General features: G+C 46.4%; 1 long non-coding RNA gene across 1 annotated transcript in view; it reads right to left on the reverse strand.

Annotated features, from left to right (window-relative positions):
* Window positions 1-11,578: 11,578 nt before the first annotated feature.
* LOC118177938 overlaps window positions 11,579-21,792 on the reverse strand; it is an 11,425-nt gene continuing 1,211 nt past the window's right edge. The window contains exon 3 of the long non-coding RNA XR_004755980.1: window positions 11,579-11,876. This is a non-coding gene — a long non-coding RNA (uncharacterized LOC118177938). The remainder of the gene's footprint in view (window positions 11,877-21,792) is intronic.

Below are 21,792 nucleotides of genomic sequence, written 5' to 3' on the forward strand. Positions count from 1 at the left end.
AACTTATCTCTACTGAGCTTGTGCATTACAGAGGAACAATGTGTTAATCACCTTTAATGAGCAAAAGGTTACTATATGTCAGTCTGGAGCTGGTTTTCTCCCTGGAGCTGGTTTTCTCCTTCTTGTGTTTTCCCTTTTATCCCTTCTCTTCCTTGCTTCTGCCAGCTCAAGGCTACCCGTCTCTCTCTTTCCTTATTTTCTCAGCTAAAAGACTACACCAGCTCCAGAAAGACTACACAAGCTACAGGCCTCCCTATTTTCTGCAAGGTTGCCCCGTTTTTTTCCCAGCTTTGGGACTACACAGGTGTGGTTTGATATTTGCCGGTATAGCTAAAACTCATGCCAGTCTGCACACGCACAGTAAGCAGTAAGATTTAAGGACTGGTTTCGTCTGCTCTTTACATAGTAACATCCTTCTTATGTTTTAGCTATGCTGGAGTTAAATCAACACGAAGTTAAAACTTGTGGAGCAATTGCCTTAAGTGACTAGGCATTATAAGCACACCTCCATCCCAAAAGCTACCCACCTCCAAGGTGCGACCGCCCCTCACTGAGCACGCCCTCCGAATTTCTCGGATCCTGTACCTTTAAACGCAAGCGAGATAATTGCTACCAATCACAACCAAGATATGCATGACTAGAGTCACTCAAGCTCCACGTAAAAGATAGAAAATAATATAAATTGGCTCAAGAGAAAGGGGATGTTAGGGAAGATACCATCACGAAGGATACCTTCTGTCATCAGTCGACAGGCTGAGCCTCTCAGCCCCCTCCCCCCCCCCCCCCGTTGGGACGCCGTGGGGTAAGAGCTGAACGCTTGGTTATAGCAGGCATCTCTGCGGAAACTTAGAAATCTCTAGAGTCTTTATGCTCTTTAATGTCTTAATACCTAGGCTGTGTACCTGTGCATTTCGTGCACGCTAGCTTGCTTTTGCAGACAGTGAATTTATCCCTGGCAATCCAAAGAACCTGTGTACCTGTTGTCGTAATAAATCGCACTTAATTGCATTCTTCCTAGCTGTGATAGTTCTCCTTGAGCACGACTACAGCGAGGGCATGCTGCGTCGTTGGTGAATCCGTGACCGTGATAGTTCAGGACCCTGAATCCGACTGGACCCGTAACGGTCAATCGGCTACAGCCCTTAACGTGACACGACTAAAGGAAGAAGATGACAGGGCTTGCATGCGTTGCATTCGGCTTTGCATGTGAAAACACCCCCACATAATTTCACATGCATTTAACGATTTTATAGGGGGAAAAAAAAAAAAAAAAAAAAAAAAAAACAGGAAGGTGTAGTCTTTCTGTAAGCTACAGCCCTAGATAGTTAAGGCATCAGCATTCATTCCTTTGCTTGACAACAAACCCTTGTTGCGGGGCCAACAAGGCTAGCGTCCTGGTCGGGGTCTGTTACAGACCGCCGAACCAGGACGAGGAGACGGATGAGGAGTTCTACAGGCAGCTGGCAGAAGTTGCGAATTCGTCAGTGCTGGTTCTCATGGGGGACTTCAACTTCCCTGACATATCCTGGAAGCATAACACAGCCCAGAGGAAGCAGTCTAGGAGGTTTCTGGAGAGCGTGGAAGATAGCTTCCTGACACAGCCGGTTAGTGAGCCTACCAGGGGTGGCGCCCCGCTAGACCTTCTCTTCACAAACAGAGAAGGACTGGTGGAGGATGTGATTGTCGGGAGCTGTCTTGGGCAGAGTGACCATGAAATGGTGGAGTTCTCTATTCTTGGCAAGGCCAGGAAGGGGACCAGTAAAACCACTGTATTGGACTTTCGGAGGGCTGACTTTGTGCTGCTGAGGACACTGGTTGGTAGAGTCCCTTGGGAGGCAGTTCTGAAGGGCAGAGGAGTCCAGGAAGGCTGGGCGCTCTTCAAGAGGGAAATCTTAATGGCGCAGGAATGGTCTGTCCCCACGTGCCCTAAGACGAGCTGGCGGGGAAGAAGACCAGCCTGGCTGAACAGAGAATTGTGGCTTGAGCTTAGAAGAAAAAAGAGGGTTTATAATCTTTGGAAAAGTGGGCAGGCCACTAGGGAGGACTATAAGGATATCGCGAGGCTGTGCAGGGACAAAATTAGAAAAGCCAAAGCTCACCTGGAGCTCAATCTGGCTACTGCTGTTAAAGATAACAAAAAATGTTTTTATAAATACATCAACATGAAAAGGAGGACTAAGGAGAATCTCCATCCTTTACTGGGTGCGGGGGGAAACTTAGTTACAAGAGATGAGGAAAAGGTGGAGGTGCTTAATGCCTTCTTCGCCTCAGTCTTTAACAGCAATTCCGATTGTTCTCTGGATACCCAGTACCCTGAACTGGTGGAAGGGGATGGGGAGAGACATGTGGCCCTCACTATCCATGAAGAAATGGTTGGTGACCTGGTACGGCACTTGGATGTGCACAAGTCGATGGGGCCGGATGGGATCCACCCGAGGGTACTGAGAGAACTGGCAGAGGTGCTGGCCAAGCCGCTTACCATCATTTATCAACAGTCCTGGCTATCGGGGGAGGTCCCAGTTGACTGGCGGCTAGCAAATGTGACGCCCATCTACAAGAAGGGCCGGAGGACTGACCCGGGAAACTACAGGCCTGTCAGTTTGACCTCAGTGCCAGGGAAGCTCATGGAGCAGATTATCTCGAGAGTCATCACACGCAGCACTTGCAGGGCAAGCAGGCGATCAGGCCCAGTCAGCATGGGTTTATGAAGGGCAGGTCCTGCTTGACGAACCTGATCTCCTTCTATGACAAAGTGACGCGCTGGGTGGATGAGGGAAAGGCTGTGGATGTGGTCTACCTTGACTTCAGCAAGGCTTTTGACACCGTTTCCCACAGCATTCTCCTCAAGAAACTGGCTGCTCTTGGCTTGGACTGGCGCACGCTTCGTTGGGTTAGAAACTGGCTGGATAGCCGGGCCCAAAGAGTCATGGTAAATGGAGTCAAATCCAGTTGGAGGCCGGTCACTAGTGGCGTTCCCCAGGGCTCGGTGCTGGGGCTGGTCCTCTTCAATATCTTCATTGATGATCTGGATGAGGGCATTGAGTGCACCCTCAGTAAGTCTGCAGATGACACCAAGTTAAGTACGTGTGTCGATCTGCTCGAGGGTAGGAAGGCTCTGCAGGAGCATCTGGAGAGGCTGGACCGATGGGCCGAGGTCAACTGCATGAAGTTCAACAAGGCCAAGTGCCGGGTCCTGCACCTGGGGCACAACAACCCCAAACAGAGCTACAGGCTGGGAGATGAGTGGTTGGAGAGCTGCCATGCAGAGAAGGACCTTGGAGTGATGGTTGATAGTCGCCTGAATATGAGCCAGCAGTGTGCTCAGGTGGCCAAGAAGGCCAACAGCATCCTGGCCTGTATAAGAAACAGTGTGGCCAGCAGGGCCAGGGAGGTGATCGTCCCCCTGTACTCAGCTCTGGTGAGGCTGCACCTCGAGTACTGTGTTCAGTTTTGGGCCCCTCGCTACAAGAAGGACATGGAGGTGCTCGAGCGAGTCCAGAGAAGGGCTACGAAGCTGGTGAGGGGCCTGGAGAACAAGTCTTACGAGGAGCGGCTGAGGGAGCTGGGCTTGTTCAGCCTGGAGAAAAGGAGGCTCAGGGGTGACCTTATCGCTCTCTACAGGTACCTCAAGGGAGGCTGTAGCGAGGTGGGGGTTGGTCTGTTCTCCCACGTGCCTGGTGACAGGACGAGGGGGAATGGGCTTAAGTTGCGCCAGGGGAGTTTTAGGTTGGATCTTAGGAAGAACTTCTTTACCGAAAGGGTTGTTAGACACTGGAACGGGCTGCCCAGGGAAGTGGTGGAGTCACCATCCCTGGAGGTCTTTAAAAGACGTTTAGATGTAGAGCTTAGGGATATGGTTTAGTGGGGACTGTTAGTGTTAGGTCAGAGGTTGGACTTGATGATCTTGAGGTCTCTTCCAACCTAGAAAATTCTGTGATTCTGTGATTCTGTGAAACTACAAACATACTGAAGAGTTAAATCTTTTCACTACGTTCTTAAAGGCGATTTTTCAGACTTGTGCTTCAGTTGTTGAAGAAATCAGTAGACATCCTTACTTCTATGTTAAGACCAAAATCTTTATCTAAGACGGTGTTCTCTAACACAACTAAACTCCCACCCCCACATGCTTTTTTGTAATTTCTGAAAGATCTTTCTGCAGTCCCACTCTGATGGTCTTTCAGTAACATACAAACTGCCATGGCAGATTCTGTTACAGTGCTTTTCTATTGACAGTGTGCGTAACACTCAAGGTAAAGCCCCTCACTTCGCAGTAGGGACATAAAGTGTTTCTTTGGACCCTGCTGCTTCTGTTAGTACTCATTTTTTCACAAACTTGTTGAACCTGAGCCGTGCCTACTGCGCCAACGAATGCTTTGATGACACAGTATTTTGTCAAAGCAGTTTTGCTTCTTGGAGCTACAGAAGCAGCTCGGGCTACATGATAGGGAGTTGTGCTGCATTGGCAAAACCAGACTTACTTACAGACTTACAGCACTTGCTAACTTGATCTAGTTCAAATCTCATTTTAACTTTAAAGGACAATCGGTTTCGTGGCTCCTGTCTTACTAATTTGCCTTGTTTTGCATGGAAGGTCAGCCTGTGAATCATAGAATCATAGAATCATAGAATATCCTGAGTTGGAAGGGACCCTTAAGGATCATCAAGTCCAACTCTTGACACCGCACAGGTCTACCCAAAAGTTCAGACCATGTGACTAAGTGCACAGTCCAATCTCTTCTTAAATTCAGACAGGCTCGGTGCAGTGACCACTTCCCTGGGGAGCCTGTTCCAGTGTGCAACCACCCTCTCTGTGAAGAACCCCCTCCTGATGTCAAGCCTAAATTTCCCCTGCCTCAGCTTAACCCCGTTCCCGCGGGTCCAGTCACTGGTGTTAATGGAGAAAAGGTCTCCTGCCTCTCGACACCCCCTTACGAGGAAGTTGTAGACTGTGATGAGGTCTCCTCTCAGCCTCCTCTTCTCCAGGCTGAACAGGCCCAGTGACCTCAGCCATTCTTCGTACGTCTTCCCCTCCAGGCCTTTCACCATCTTCGTAGCCCTCCTCTGGACACTCTCCAACAGTTTCATGTCCTTTTTATACTGTGGTGCCCAGAACTGCACACAGTACTCGAGGTGAGGCCGCACCAGCGCAGAGTAGAGCGGGACAATCACCTCCCTTGACCTACTAGCGATGCCGTGCTTGATGCACCCCAGGACACGGTTGGCCCTCCTGGCTGCCAGGGCACACTGCTGGCTCATATTCAACTTGCTGTCTACCACGACCCCCAGATCCCTCTCTTCTAGGCTGCTCTCCAGCATCTCATCGCCCAGTCTGTACGTGCAGCCAGGGTTTCCCCGTCCCAGGTGCAGGACCCGGCACTTGCTCTTATTGAACTTCATGTGGTTGGTGATCGCCCAGCTCTCCAACCTATCCAGATCCCTCTGCAAGGCCTTTCCACCCTCATTCGAGTCCACAACTCCTCCAAGTTTGGTGTCATCAGCAAACTTGCTCAAAATACCTTCTATTCCTACATCCAGATCATTTATAAAAATATTGAAAAGTACCGGCCCTAAAATGGAGCCTTGAGGGACCCCACTGGTGACCGCCCGCCAGCCTGACGCAGCCCCATTTACCATAACCCTTTGGGCCCTGCCCATTAGCCAATTGCTCACCCATTGTATGATGTTTTTATTTAGCTGTATGGTGGACATTTTGTCCAGTAGGATCCTATGGGAGACCGTGTCAAAAGCCTTGCTGAAGTCCAAAAAAATCACATCAGCTGGTTTCCCTTGGTCCACCATACGGGTGATCTTATCATAAAAGGAAATCAAGTTAGTTAGGCAGGACCTACCCTTCACAAACCCATGCTGGCTGGGACCAATGACTGCTTTGTCCCCATTTGTGAATGTTTTGCCTAATTGCATGCTTCAAAAAAAGGCTGAGAGGAAGAGACTGGAGGAACCTTTTCTCTTCTATAGACTTTCCCCCGAGAGTGTGGAATTGCAGGCTACCTGGATGAATGTTCAAATGTGAGTAAGGGAGCAAACCTCAGCCAAAGGAGGTAGAATCCTTGCTTAATAGTAAGAATCAGTGTGGGGACATCTTTACTTAATGGGAGCCATTTCGATTCTTCATAGAAACAAAATAAGCTGTACGTCTTCTGTTTGGAAAGCAGTATCGTTACACTGCTGCTAACATAATGGCTTGAGTCTTCTGCTCTGCAACTTCAGGTTTTGTTTTCAAGCAGTGCATACATCACTTTAAGCTTTGGACAAGGAGATTTGTAATGTAAATAGTGATTAAATCAGAATCAGTGGTACTGATGACTGTAATGGTGAAATGCAGCAAATCAAGTATTCCTGGAGAAATATGAGATTACAAAACCAGTAAGCCATGAAGCACTTTTTTAAAAATCAATTCTTATATTCTGAAATAGCACCTTCAAGAAAATCTGTTTATCTCGCCAGGTGACGGTGTTGACCTGTAAGCATGAAGGAAATGCCTTGAGGGTTCGTTTGCTGTATTTGAAGTTCTTATATCCTGCAGAAATCATTATTTAGAGTAACATGTAACTGAGGAGATTGTAGCAGGAAATATATTATCTCTAGCATTAAATTGCTGCCACGTTGCCAGTGCAATCTAGGGAGAGAACTGTATATCATAGTTAAGCTCCCCTGGACTGACTTAAATTTTTAAATATTCTGACAAAGTAAGCTCTAAATCACTTAACATTTTGAACAGTTTTAAACTGGTACAAAACAGAACCTTTATAAACCAAGCAGCACTTATAATGCTTCGTATATAAAAACAATGCCTATTTTTAAAGATTTGTTACATATCTATGTAGACATGCTTGCTGGAAAAGCTAGGTCTGTTGTAGACCAAATGCTGCTAATTAAGACTTGTGGCTTACCAGTTTCAGTTTTGTATTTTCTTGGAAAATGTTTTGAGTTAGAGTTTAAATTTAAAATGTAAATACTGTACAGATATATATTGAAATAAGTATTACTTGTTGTACACAGGTGATTTGCATGACAACTGCTCTGTATCGATCACTGTTAAAAATGTAATGTTCTGTGTAAATCCACTGCATAGTAATCTTTTAATTTATCATCAAGAGCTGTTACTTAAGCCTGGACATTCTCAAAAATGAAGTGTGAAGCTATATACTATTGTGTAGCTCCTCCTTTATCAAGAGTACGTGCAAGATAATTGCTCCATTTTTATTTTTTATCTTTTCTTTCTAGAGGATGATTCAGTTGTATAGCATGGATTATAACTGCTCTTCAGGTGCCCTTCTTTTAGGCACAACAGTTTAAATGATCGGGTTACAGAGAAAATGCTTTCACGGCAAAAATAAGATTCAATCAAGACTTGTGGCTGACCAGTTTCATTTCAAAACCCAAGTTGTTGTGTTTGATGGAAAAATTGTTGGTTTGGGTGGTAAAAAGGTTGTTTGGATAGCAAAAAAGGCTTATTTGAGAGGTTCAACGCTGAAAAAAAGAAAAAAGAAAAAGGGAAAAACAACCTGCTGAAGAGAACTTTCACATTGACTGAAATTTTTGACTGGTTTAGTTTGTGAATGGAATACTTTTGACTGGTTTAGAAAAATCGAGTTTGCCATCTGCTGGCCAGAGAATTCACTGAAGCCCAGTGAGCATTAGAGCAGATGCATTTTCTTCTGTGCTGTTCCTGATGTCATCATCCTCCATCTTGACTACTAAACCTCCTTTCTACCTACTATATTCTTTTCCAAGATACAGCTGTCCAAGATACAGCTGTCCAAATTTCTTTTTGCTGCTTGGTTGGACTGAATTTCATAAGGCATCTTGCAACTCTTCCTCTTGCTTGCCACTTAATCATCAAATCAAATTAAAAGTATTTGCCTTTAACCTCTTTATGTCAGGCTTTCTTTCCTAGTGGTCATTCAAAAAATGGGAAAAAAAAAAAAAAGTCTATCAACTTTTTTTTTTTTCTAATATCCAGCAGACTGTTCAGTTATCAAGCATTTAAAGAATGTTTTAAATAATCTCGATATTAATATAGAAGGAATCCCATACACCTGCTGCAGCCGCTTACCTTTAATATACTCGTTGGATGCAATGGAGCTGTATTTCTTGCTTTCACCTGCACTGGAAGGCTTCCCCTCGTTGGAAGCTTGTTTACTGCCCTCGCTTCTGCATTGCTCACATAAAGAGCCATCTGGAGGACGGGATTCTTCCTTCTTCTCCTGGGTTTTCTTCTGGAAGCGAGGATCAAAGTATTCCCAGAAGCCTTTCAGTTTCCTGATGTTTCTCCTTTTTCTTATGCTTGCGATTGGCATTGTCGAAGTGGACGCAGGGAAATACAAATCATAAAGTCTGAAAGAAACATGCAAGTTACAAAGAGGAAAAAAAGATGTGGCACTTGTTGCATATATGAAACTTTATTTATTTTACCACAGGTGATGATTTGCAGCATGTCAGCTATTTGGTGAGCTTTGTCTTTTCTATTCAGCCTTGAGAAAAGAAGACTGAGAGGGGATCTTATCAATGTTTATAAACACCTTAAGTGTGGGAGAGAAAGGGATTGTTTGCAGCATGTCAGCTATTTTGTGGTACTTTGTGTCAGTCTTTATCACCGTGAGAGAACTTTCTACTGTCTCCTGTGTCATGAGGTGAAGAGTAACCATTGTAATATCTACATTTTGCCCATCTCCGTGGTTCTTCTTGATAGGGTCTTTCTCTGTTCCAACTTCTTTCCCCTTAGGAATGGTAGTACCTATTGCTACCTCGGGAAGTGGCTTTCCACAACTTACCCAGCTTTGTAATGGACGAGTCATTAACAGGTACGTAGTTATTAGATATGTCCTTTGTATCTCGGCATTTATGCGGAATAGCTAAGGATGACCGGAGTGACTCACCGAGACGATCGGCCCCGGGGCGGACACGTTCTGCAGCGGAGCGGGGGATCGAGGAGGGCGGGGCCGTTCTTGCCGGCATCGAGGCCACTCCAGGCAGCCGAGGGAGCCGGCAGGCCCCGACAGCCCTCGCGAGGGAGGCTGCCGGGCTGTGGGGGGAGCCGGCAGCGGCAGCGGCAGCGGCGGGCCGTTTACGTCGGGCGTCGTCGCCATTTGGCCGCCGCTCGCCGAGGCGATCGGCTTGGGGTCAGGCGCGTTGTGCAGCGGAGCCGGGGATCGAGGCGGGGAGGTCAGGTGTCACAAAAAAGATTCTTGCAAAACTCCTGTTATGTGAGAGCTTGTGAAGTCTTAAAGAAGTCTTTAAATTCGGTATACAGACTGTCATTTGCAACTTTTATAATTGTGTGGTTTTCCTGGTCGTTCTTGCAGCAGATGTCTAACTTGGAGTAACGTTACATGAATAACACACAATCAACCTGAGTCTGTAATTAAGCAGCATTTGAGATGTTCTATTCCAGGGCATTGTTTTCAGTGAGATATTTAATTGGTAATGTACAATGTTCAGCAGTTGTAGAAAGTTTCCACCCTTTTGGATTAGAAGTACATTGTAAAAAAGAAAGTCTCAAGTTAAAAGCTAAGAAAAGTTCTTTCATGATAAAAGTCTGTACAGACATTTGAAGCACCACTGATGACTGGGTTTTGTTTTGATGGTAATTTTACGGTATTGATAAATTTTAAGTTTTGATAGTTTGTTCTGATCATGTTGTGTCGTCAGTTGTGAAGGCAAAAGATGGCCGGTTTTGACTGTAAAAGGTTGGTTTTGATGGTAAGAAGACGTTGGGTTTGATGGTAAGAAATTGTAAGAAGTTGTTGGGTTTTTGATGGTAAGAAGTCGTAAGAAGTTGTTGGGTTTGAAGTTGTTGGGTTTGACGGTAAGAAGCTGTTGCGTTTCAATGGTAAAAAGGTCGTCGGTTTTGATGGTAGGTTTAGTCTGAGTATTGAAGGCTTCCATCAGTAAGCTCTGCATCTGAAAGACAAAGGGAAGAAATGTCATGCCCTGTTGTGACACTCAACATGGAACTGTCTGGCTCAGTGGTTTTCTTTCTAAAGAGAGCGTCACAACCCTGCACATGGCTTGATCTGCTCTCTGACTACAGGGCTGAACTGAGTGGAGAAGGCAGCTTCCAAAGCCCTTCCATTAAACTGACTGCATTTCACTTGCATGCTACAATTGGTGAACTGTACAGAATATTAGGACAAAGCATCCTGCTTTGATAGCAAATGGTAGACCTTAGGTAAGTTACATTCATCTGAAGGTTTGACTGGACAGCACCCTTGTTTTACTAGTGATCTTGTGGTCACGCTGACCAAATCCTAGCCACAGAACAGAAGCATTCAGAAATTTGCGAAAGAGAGCACTTAGGAATGCAGGAATTTAACTGCTTTAATGCTGCTCTTTCTCTCGGGTATCTGGAATTTCCTGAAATCACAAATTATCACTAGCTATCCTTGTTAATTTATTCAAAGTAACATGAGTCCAGGTGAAAAGGCACACTCTAACAAGTCCCCAGTTATTCCTAGTCTGTCCCTAGCTTATCTGAGAGGTTCAAGACAGTAAAAAAAATAAAAATCATAAATAAATAAATAAATAAATAACCTGATGAAGTGGCCTTTTTTGAGATTAGATTCCACCATTCAGAAAATCCTGCTTAAGAGACATTTTTTCTTTTCGTTCAAAGACCGACGTTCCCCAAAATGAAACTAATGAGTATCTTTGGGCTTGATGAAATACTGGAATTCCTCCATTTACCAAAATTGCTTTGCACAGCCCTCCTCTCCTGCTTATGTTGCAAGCAGTGTACCTAAGTGGGGTACTGTTGTATTTATCAACGGACATCTCTTTCACTTATATAGCCCAGTGATCCCAATGCCCCGGACTTGTGTAATGTATGCAAGACATTTACTTTCTTCCTGTGCTTTAGACTGGTTTAGAAAAAACGAGTTTGCCATCTGCTGGCCAGAGAATTCACTGAAGCCCAAAGAGCGTTAGAGCAGATGCATTTTCTTCTGTGCTGTTCCTGATTTATCAGCTAGAAGAGATACTTACAGTTTAGTACAATCAGGATTCTTTTGACATTAGCATCATCTAAAGTTTTTTTGTAACACTGGTATTTGAAAGACCTCCGTTCAGTCCCTAATTTTGTTCTTGATAATGGGACAGATTGTATTAAGTGTGGGAGAGAAAGGGATTGTTTGCAGCATGTCAGCTATTTTGTGGTACTTTGTGTCAGTCTTTATCACCGTGAGAGAACTTTCTCTCTCTACTGTCTCCTGTTGCATGAGGTGAAGAGCAATCATTGTAATATCTACATTTTGCCCATCTCCGTGGTTCTTCTTGATAGTGTCTTTGCTCCAACTTCTTTCCCCTTTGGAATGGTAATATCTATTGCTGTCTTGTTCTGATCTTCCTCTGCTTCAAGATCTGTACTTTGAATATTTTACTGGTCTTCTGTGGTTATTAGGGCTGTTTCTTTCACTATGGAACAATCTGTACTTGCTTCCACCACAACACTCTTGCTTGTGACACTTTTGCTTGACAATTTCCACACTGCAAGAGCACCTTCTCTTGCTAGAATGACCACCTTTTTGACTCTCCTTCTCTTCAGAATGAGAATGTTCCCTCTTTCTTTGGTAATGCTCTTGGTCAGGTTTTTAGTCTCGTCCTTTGTATCTTGGCATCCATCTGTAATAGCAAAGGAGGAAAGGTTTTTAGAACTACATTCAGTGTCAGACTTTAGAGAGGAAGTTTGCCGCAGTTGCTCACCAGTCTCACAAGACTCTTTGATGTAGAAAACATTTTCTTTTGAAATTAGTTCATGTTCCTTTGATCTTCTTGCTTTCTCCTTGTCTCCACGGTCATACCATTGGTACTCTTCAAGGTATTCATCATTCTCAGTAGATTTTGGAGGTCCCAGGACACTGCACAAAATAGAAACACATTTCTCACTTTTGCTGAAGGAGGTGAATATTAAGAGTAAAACCTTTAAAGTAAAATAAATAAATAAATAAATAAACAGAAATCCTCAGTACTAGAGGAAAACTCTAAAAGCTATGCCATTTAGAAACCTATCCTGTGATTATTACACCTTCTTCAGCTCCCAGAGAAAGTGTTTTTTCCCTCTTGCTTCTGCAGTCATTGCAGTAAAAAGCCAAACACATCTGTCTCCCTCCACCTGCTGTTCTGAATAATAGCCAAAATATTCAAAACCACTGTATTTGTTCTTCCCACATAGCTGAAAAAACAACAGTTGAAACATATTTTGTAACGCTCTCCCAAGAATTTACATTCACATATCCTATGACTGAAAAAAAAAGTGAGGGGCTGAGGAGGAACAGCCAATGTTGAAAATGGAAAAAAATAAAATATGAAAAAAAAAAAAGCAGCCCATTTCTCTATAATTCTTAAGCCTATACTAGTAGGAAAACAAAACAAAACCAAACAAAACCAGTAGAACAGTAGCAGGAAGTTTACATATTCTCCCGCTATCAAATTATGGAGTCTTTCCGCAACCCCACACGCAACAGGACTCTGCGCCTTTGCAAACAACCCTCAGAGTAACCCTAACTGGAACACTGAGCCAAACTCTAAGTGTTAGCGTAGCAGACACATAACGACAATGTGATTTTATGAAGGTGCTTTATTCAGCGCTGGAAACCAGGGGCAGGTGCCCAAATCTGGCTTCAAATCCCATTACATCCCGACCGCAATTTATACTATTGTCATTACATAAGATGATGCATATTCATTATAGGTTACAACATCAGCCTCGCATTCCATTCTAATTAGCTCTCCTCCCCTTTGCACATGCTCAGTGCCATCTGGTGGTCTTTTAGGTGGTCTTCATGATGAAGTAAAGAGTCTTACTCTCTTCTGAACTCTTCACCCTTCTCCCTAACACATGCTCTCTTCAGTTCCTGGTGCTTATCTGTACTGGGTCTGGCTGGGATGTTAACTTTCCCTGCAGCAGCCCATACAGTGCTGCGCTCTGCACTTGTAGCTAGAACAGCAGTGGTATCACACCAGTGTTGTGTCTGCTGCTGAGAAGAGCTGACCCTCCTAGGGGGTGGGCAAAAAGTGAGAAAGAAACATCAGCAGGGCAGCTGACCTAAACCAACCAAAGGGATATTCCATACCATATGATGTCACACTCAGCAATAAAAGGTGGAAAAAGGAAGAAGAGGGGAGGGGTGGGCTCTCGTTGCGAAAACGTCTGTCCTCCTCCCGAACACTGGCTACGTGCGTTGAGGCCCTGCTTCAAGGACGTGGTCAAGCATCGCTCATTTGTGGGAAGTAGAGAGTAATTTCTTTCCTCTGCACTTCCACATAGCCTTTACTTGTTTTGTTTAGTTATTCCCTTTCCCCCTCCCTTTTCCCCTTTCCCTTTTTTCCCTTTAGTTGAATTGTTTAATTAATAATAATATTTCCTTAATTATATATATATATATATATATTTCCCCTTTTTAATTAAATCATCCTTATCTCAACCCGTGAGTTGTTCTTTCCTTTACTTCTTCCCCTCCTCATCTGAGGAGGGGGAGTGAGAGAGCGGTTGTGGTGTTCAACTGCCTAGCACGGTAAAACCACCACATTATCCAACAGGTTTCACCATCTTCGGCTCCTTATCAAAGGTCGAACTGTACCTGTTCATCTCCAAGTGTCCTCCCTATACGTTTTGTCTTAGATATATTGGTTATACTTGTACTCAATCCTTCACCAAGCAGTACGAGATAAGCAGTACAAGATACAAAATAAAGATAAGCAGTACAAGATACAAAATATATGTTAATGCCAACATAAGGACCCTAGACAACATGCACGGCACCACTTTCTCCCATCAAAAAGTTCTCCCAGTGTAAGCCTTTGGGTACACCAGAACTCCCTTGGGAGCCTTTATGCAACGCCACACGTAACAAGACTCTGCACCTTCTCTCTTTCAACACAAACATACTCATCTCCATGAATGTAACAATAACCCTAATCCTAACCCTAATGAACCTATCCCGAACCCCAGCCCACAACGTAACCTTAAACCTAACCCTAACTGTAAACCTAAAGCTAACGCTAACCCGAACCCTAACCATATAACTGAACCTGACCCTAACCGAATGGTAACCCTAACCCTAAAACCTAACCCTAAACCTAACCCTAAACCTAACCCTAAACCTAACCATAACCATAACCCTAACTCTAATCCTAACCCCTAATGACCCTAACCCTAACCCTAACCGTAACCCTAAACCTAACTCTAAACCTAACCCTAACCTTTGTTTGCTTGCACTCACGTCATGCTTCCTTCATTGTAATCCCTAACACAGGCTCCCAGCCTCCCTTTCTGTGTCATCATTCAGCAGAAATGATGGTACTAACATAGGGTAAGCAGTGGGCACCATTCCTTCCACAGCTACTTCCCAGGTCTATTAGAGCGCCAGGACAGCAATACCTTCTGGCTCTGTACCATAAGCACATTTGAAAGTACCCAAAGTCTGGGCATTGTCTTGAATTATCTGAACACCAGCATTTTTCTCTAAGAAGTAGTCTCCAGCCCAGGGCAGATCCTGTCTGATCTCTACTCATCCTTCTTTTGGGCTACCTGAACATTCCTAGCCCTTTCCCCAAGCACTGCAAAGCAGATGGATGGTAGAGTCTGGTGGCCACTCCACACGGTCTTACTAGTGTGTCTTACACCATGGGAAATGTCTTACTAGTATCTTACACCATGGGAAGCAGATCCAGCTGGATGGAGAACACTGCCACAGACTGCCTCCCTGAGGGTCTGCAGCTGTGGAAGGAGTTTGGAGTGTTCAGGATGAGCCTGGCTCATCCTAGGCCTGGGCTCAGGATGTGCCCACTCCATTTAGCCAAGGTATAGTTCTGAGGGAGACATGAATCACACTCCAGTGTCCTTTCCTGCTCTTGCTGGGTCCCCACTGCCTCCCCTGTGATGGCAGAGCCCTTGTTTGCTTTCATGCACTCAAATACAGTGCTTTACCTTTGGGTCATCCCACCTTAGATGGAACAGCTTCAGTATCTCCACAGCTTCACTCTTAGACTCTTGAATATCACAAAGATGCTGTGGGAGAGTTTCACCTTTATGGGGAACAGCTTTCATGACACAGCAGGGAGACAGTAAAGTGGGTCTCAGAGATAACATGTTCATTTCTCAAATCCCATTTACTGCACTGCCACTATGACCACAATTTAGGAGGCAGGGAGACTGTAAATGATGGGGACTTCTGAAGGAATGGTAGGATCAGTCCCCAGACCCATACACTGCATTGCCTGGGGTCCCAGAAGTCAGAAGGGGGCTGGTACACCGCATTCCCATACAGACACAGTTGTGGCAGGATGCTCAGGGTCAGTGTCTGAACAGCAGCTGAAACCTCCACCAGAAAGCCTGAAATAACAGGAACAGCATGGCAGGTGGAGAAATGTGGAGAAATACCATTATGCTCATGCCAAGGAAAGCAATGACCCAAAGAAACTCTCCAGAGGGACAGTACCTTACCCAGCTGTGTCCCCAACCCAGCTATCAGCATTGTTGGTTTGTCCCTCTACACCTTCTCTCATGCGGGACTAAAAGGGCACGTGTCAGGGAAGATGCACCTATCATCTGCTGGAGCTCTGGCTTCAGAGGAGGCATCTCGTGCCCTAGACAACTTGAAGTTCATAGTAGAAACTATAATATGTGGGAGAGGACACCAGGAGGCTTGCTCAGAGGAAGGTGTCTGCACTGGAGGAACAGACAGGTTCCCCAAACCCACCCTGTGCAGCACTTCTGACAGAAGTTTCCTCTCCTGCCCTGGTACAACTCCACTGCCTGGACCTTTTGGTTCCTGGAGCACTTCCTCTGTCTTTTCCCATCCCAGTCTCTGAACACTTGACTGCGCTGCAGAAACCTCCCAGCAGCAGCAGGGCACATGATGGAACGTCCTGGTGTCTGGTTGTGCAGAGGAGCAGGTCAGAAGAAAACATTCTGCAGCCAGAATATGTGATGCTAGGGAAGTCAGGCTGCAGAGCAGGTGACATGATGTTACCGGGTTTCAACAGACATGCTGGTCTATCAGTCTCTGTCTCTTCTCAACATTTAGGAAGGAAACTGAAAGCACTAACTCAGGAAAGTTCTTTGTATCAGGAGCTTTGTATGTAATTCCTGCCTTGACTTTCCTTATGAAAATTGCACTTGGAAATGCCCTGGGGTGCTGTGGAGCTGTGAGCAGCCTGCCCCAGGCAGCAGCCCTCTGCCAGCATCAGGACCCTGCCCTGCCCTGCTGGGGGGGCTCCTTCCACCCGCAACTTCTCCCCGCAGCCCCTGGGAAGCTCCCTGGGCAGGCTGAGTGCTGAGCCTGGCAGATGGCAGAGGCCCTGCCCCGGCACACAGCCCCCCTGCCCTGTACCACAGCCCTGGGCACTCCTGCCTGCATCCCCAGCTGCACAGCCTGCAGCCGACCTCAAGAGAAGGGAGCCGTAATGCCCTATCCTATGATGGTGCAGCAGAGAAGCCCTGCTGTGCAGCACATCCTCCTCTGCTGTCTCTCTGCAGCACAGCCCACTTGCCAGGAGTTAACTGTGGCCCAGGAGCCCGGCCCAGCTCATCAGCAGAGTCCAGCGATGGTCCAAGACGTGCAGGTAACTGGGCGACTTTTTAGCTTTCTGGGTTGCAAGCACACATTGCCAGCTCTTGTTGAGCTTCTTGTCAACCAACACCCCCAAGACCTTCCCCTTGGAGCTGCTCTCAATTCATTCTCCAGCCAGCCTGTATTTGTGCTTAGGATTTCCCCAACCCAGGTGTAGACCCTGTTAAAATTCATAAGTTTCACATGGGCACATCTCTCAAGCCTATCAAGGTCCCCCCTGGATAGCATCCCTTCCCTCCAGCATGTCAACAACATCACACAGCTAGGTGTCATTGGCAAACATGCTGAGGGTGCACTTGATCCCACTTGTCCATGTCACTGACAAAGATGTTAAAACAGCTCCTGTCCCAATACCAGCCCCTGAGGAACACTGCTCGCTACTGGTCTCCACCTGGCCATTAAGCCGTTGACCACAACTTTTTGAATGAGACGATCCAGCCAATTCTTTACCCACCAAGTGGTCCATCCACCATATCCATGTCTCTCCAGTTTAGAGATCACGGGGGCCAGTGTCAAATGCTTTGCACAAATCTGGATGGATTACGTCAGTTGTTCTTCCCTTATACACCAGTGCAGTAAACCCATCATGGAAGGCCATGAGAATTGTCAGGCATGATTTACCCTTAGTGAAGTCATGTTGGCTGTCCCCAGTAGCTTCTTTGTTTTCCATGTGCCTTAGCATAGCATCCAGGACATTCTGTTCCATGATCTTGCCAGGCACAGATGTGAGACTGACTAGCCTGTAGTTCCCCAGGTCTTACTTTTTTAGCTTTTTAAAAAGGGAGGTTATGTTTCCCATCTTCTAGTCACTGTGAATTTCACAAGACTGCCACAACTTCTCAAATATGATGAATAGTGGTTTAGCAAATTCATCCACCATTTCCCTCAGGCCATGTGGATGCACTTCATCATGTTTGATGGACTTTTTGATGGACTTATATACCTTCAGGTTCCTTAGGTGATCTTGAACCTGATCTTCTCCTATGCTGTGTGGTTCTTCATTCTTCTAGTCCCTGCTTTTGCCTTCTGGGACTTGGGCTATGTGGCTAGAGCTTTTGCCAGTGAAAAGTGAGGCAAAAAAGTCATCAAGTACCTCAGCCTTCTTAGTATCCCACATAACCAGGTGTCCCATTTCCTTCTGGAGAAGACCCACAATTTCCCTAGTCTTCCTTTTCTCATCGATGTACCTATAGAACTACTTGTTTTTGCCTTTTTGCCTTTGATGTCCCTGGCCAAATTTAATTCTAACCAGGCTTTGGCTTTCATAACCTGCAGTGCTGTGTTTTGGATTTAGGATGAGAATGATGCTGCTAACACACCAGTGTTCCAGTTGTTGTGCAGCCATGCTCACACAGAGCCAAGGACTTTTCAGCTTCTTGTGCTGCCCTGCCAGCGAGGAGGTTGAGAGTGCGCAAGAAGCTGGGAGGGGACAGGGGTAGGACAGCTGACCCCAACAGGCCAAAAGGATGTGCCATATCATATGGTATCATGCTCAGCAATGAAGGCTGGGGTAAAGAAGGAAGAATGGGAGTACATTCAGAGTGATGGCATTTGTCTTCCCAATAAACTATTATGTATGATAAGCCCTGCTTTCCTAGCAGTGGCTGAACACCTGCCTGCTGATGGGGAGTACTGAATGAATTCCTGGTTTTGCTTTGCTTGCATGTACAACTTTTGTTTTACATAATAAACTGTCTTTGTCTCAACTCATGAGTTCTTGCACTTTTACCTTTCCAATTCTCTCCCCCATCCTGTCGTCTTAAGTTGAAGAAAACAAAAAAAACTTGAAGAAAGCAGGTAATATCGAGTAAGAAGGACTCTGTAGTTCTCTCCCTGATAGAATAGTAGAACCAAATTTGAAATATATTACTATGTTTATTTAGATAGAAGGAAGACTATAAACTTTGTATGTCCGATGCTACCTTACTCACTAATTAGTCAACCTTATCTGTAAGACCATAGAGAATTGTATCCCAGGATGGGGGAGAGAGGGCAAGATAATCTAGGCCTGGAGGATGTGCCTGTAAAGAATAGGCGAGGAACTCATGGTGTGCACTTATATTTGAATTTACACTCCAAATTAAGTCTTAGAGAGTTTCTTTGACCAACTGTTATGGTAACACAGGGAGACAAAGATGATCACCAAGATGATCAGAGGGTGGGAGCACCTCTCCTATGAAGAAAGGCTGAGAGAGCAGGGAATGTTCAGCCTGAAGAAGAGAAGGCTCCAGGGAGACCTCACTGCAGCTTTTCATTACTTAAAGGGAGCTTATAAAAAGATGGAAAGTGACTCCATCTCAGGCAGATTTTGACTCAGGCAGATAGGACAAAGGGGAATGGTTTTAAACTAAAAGGGGGGGATTTAGATTAGAGGTTAGGATGAAATTCTTCACTCAGAGGGTGGTAAGACACTAGAACAGGTTGTTCAGATAAGTTGTTGATGCCCCATCCCTAGAAGTGCTCAAGGCCAGGCTGGATGGGGCTTTGAGCAACCTGGTCTAGTGGGAGGTGTCCTTGCCAATGGCAGGTGGGTTGGAACTGGATGGTCTTTAAAGGTCCCTTCCAATACAGGCTATTCTATGATTCTGTCATATATTAACAGCATTTTGAAAATGTATTCATAAAATTATTAATGGACTTAATAAAAAACATATTAACAAGCTCATTAAAAAACATGTAGACACTACCAAACATATACACAAACATTAGAAAACACATTAACAAATATTAAAAACAGAGAATGTCACCCCCCCATTCACCTACAACACCCAGACATCCAGCTCCTCTCCAGGAGTCCAGATTCCTCCTCCTGGGGGCTGCCTGAACACCTGGGTCCTCCCTATTGTTCCTAGATGTAGGTCACAGGGCAAAGGGTGCTCACAAAAGCACACGATAGTTGAGGTTGGAGGGGATCTCTAGAGGTCACCCAGAGCTCCAGGAGGCACACCCAGAGTAGGTTGCCCAGGACCATGTCCAGACAGCTTTTGAAGATCACCAAGAAGGGAGACTCCAGAACCTCTCTGGGCAACCTGTTCAAGTGCTTAGTCACTTGCACAGTACAGAAGTGCTTCCTGATACTCAGGCAGAACCTCTCATGTTCCAATATGCCCATTCCTTTTGTCCTGGCACTAGGCACCACTGAAAAGAGCCTGGCTTTGTCCTCTTTGCACCGTCCCATCAAGTATTTCTATACATTGTCGAGATCCACCCCTGAACCTCCTATTCTCTATACTGATCAATTGCAGCTCTCTCAACATTTGCTCACATACAAGATGCTTCATCATCTCTATGGCCCTTTACTGGACTCAGCAATACAATGTTCTTGTACAGAGGTTCTGGTGGCTGGATGGAAAACCAGACAGGAAAAACACCATTTGGATGATCGGGCTGAAAGAGTATTGGTGAATGGGTTGTTCCCTAGCTGGAAAGCAATGACAAATGGGGCACCCAAGGGAGAAAACTCTCACCACCTTTGTAGATGACACCAAAGAGGAATGCACTTCATGGGAACCAAGTCAGGTGGAAGGCCTGGCCTGACAGGAACCTGATAAAACTCAATAGGAATGAACTCCAGGTCTGGCACTTGGGCCTAACTGAAGTGCTGTGATAGGTGCTGGGGACAGCCCTGTCATGGCACAGCTCTGTGGAATAGGTCTTGGAGCAGAAGGCAAGATATGACTGAGCAGTGTGTTCAGGTGTCACCTAGTGTAAGCATTGCTCTGCAACAATTGAAATACCAGAGTGTTAACAGCATTGTTCTCATCCTAAATCCAAAATGCAGAACCACACCAGCTACTAGTAAGGAAAATAACTGTATTTTAGGAGGGAAACTAACTTAGTTAGGAACTCTGTTTTAGGAAGGAGATAGGATCTTTATTTTAAGAAGGAAAATAACTCTATCCCAGTCAAAACCAGGACAGCAATAATGGCCAATGAATTCCTGAGCAGTATGTAGAGGAGCCTCGCCAAATGGCCAAAAGGTAATTATTCCCCCAGTCATCACTCATTAGATCACATTAGAGCTCCTTGGTCCTGGGTTTGGTCAACACCTTGCTCCCTTTCTCTCTGTGTGGGTCCGTGATGTCACTGGAGATCCACGGGGTGGGAGAAATGTCCAAGCTGCAATCTGTCATGGCTGACCTTTGGTGTGACCCAGTGCCGTGTCTCAGGCCACAGTGCACACAGGAATTCTGTGCTTTGAGGGCACCCCAAAGGTGCCCCTTCTGGATGGGCTGTGCCATCCCGAGTCCTGTCCTCGTCTGTGCAATGCCACTGCTGCTGTGCCACCCCAGTGAGCAGCAGCAAAGTGCAGGCCCCACACCTCTGTCACCTGCTCATTGCCAGGCCTGTGCTCAATGTCAGCTTCACCCCAGCTCTGGCCATGGCCATCAACAGCCTCTGCTTGGGCCTCGAGGATGCCCATGGAGGCTGCAAGTGTGAGTGCAGCACCCCCAGACCTCCTGCATCACCTCCGGCCAGTGGGACCTGGGACCTTTTCTTTCCCAGGTGGCCACAGGCTGGTGGGGAACAGGCCTTGGGCCAGGGGTCTCAGGGCCTTGTCCATCCCCTTGCTGGGGACAGGAAAGACAGAAGTGTGTCGCTTCTCTGAGACATCCCCTTGCCATCCTGTGTCTTTAACCTCAGTGAGCACCTGGGAGTTACTGAAGCTGCTTCTTGTAGGCATCCTGCTCACTTGCTGTGGCATTTATTTATCACAAGTAAGTGATAAATCTGCGGGAGCTCTGGCGCAGGAGCAGTAACAACTCCCCAGCAATTATAAATAGTATTTATGATTCCGTTTTTTACTGCAGCTTGGTGCCAAACAAGCCCAGCCCCGCGGGACGAGCCAAGCCCCGAAGCTGCGGAACCGCCCGCCGAGGCAGCTCCGAACGCTCCGCTGGGGCCCGTCGGGCGAGGGGGCAGCGGCACCGCCGCGAGGCGCCACCGCCCCCTGGCGGGCCCCGTCGAGCCTCGCAGCCCGCTCGGCTCCGTGCCCGGCTCCCGGCACGAGGGGCGGGCTGGGGGCGGGCCTGATGGGCGGGGCCTGAGGGGCGGGGCCTGAGGGGCGGGGCCTGAGGGGCGGGGCCTGAGGGGCGGGGCCTGAGGGGCGGGGCCTGATGGGGCTGGTGGGCGGGTCCTGATGGGGTGGGGCGGGGCCTGAGAGCTGGGGCTGGGGGCGGGACCTGGGGCGGGGCTGGGG

Source organism: Oxyura jamaicensis, chromosome 24, assembly GCF_011077185.1.
Source record: "Oxyura jamaicensis isolate SHBP4307 breed ruddy duck chromosome 24, BPBGC_Ojam_1.0, whole genome shotgun sequence".
In the NCBI taxonomy this organism is placed as follows: domain Eukaryota; kingdom Metazoa; phylum Chordata; class Aves; order Anseriformes; family Anatidae; genus Oxyura; species Oxyura jamaicensis.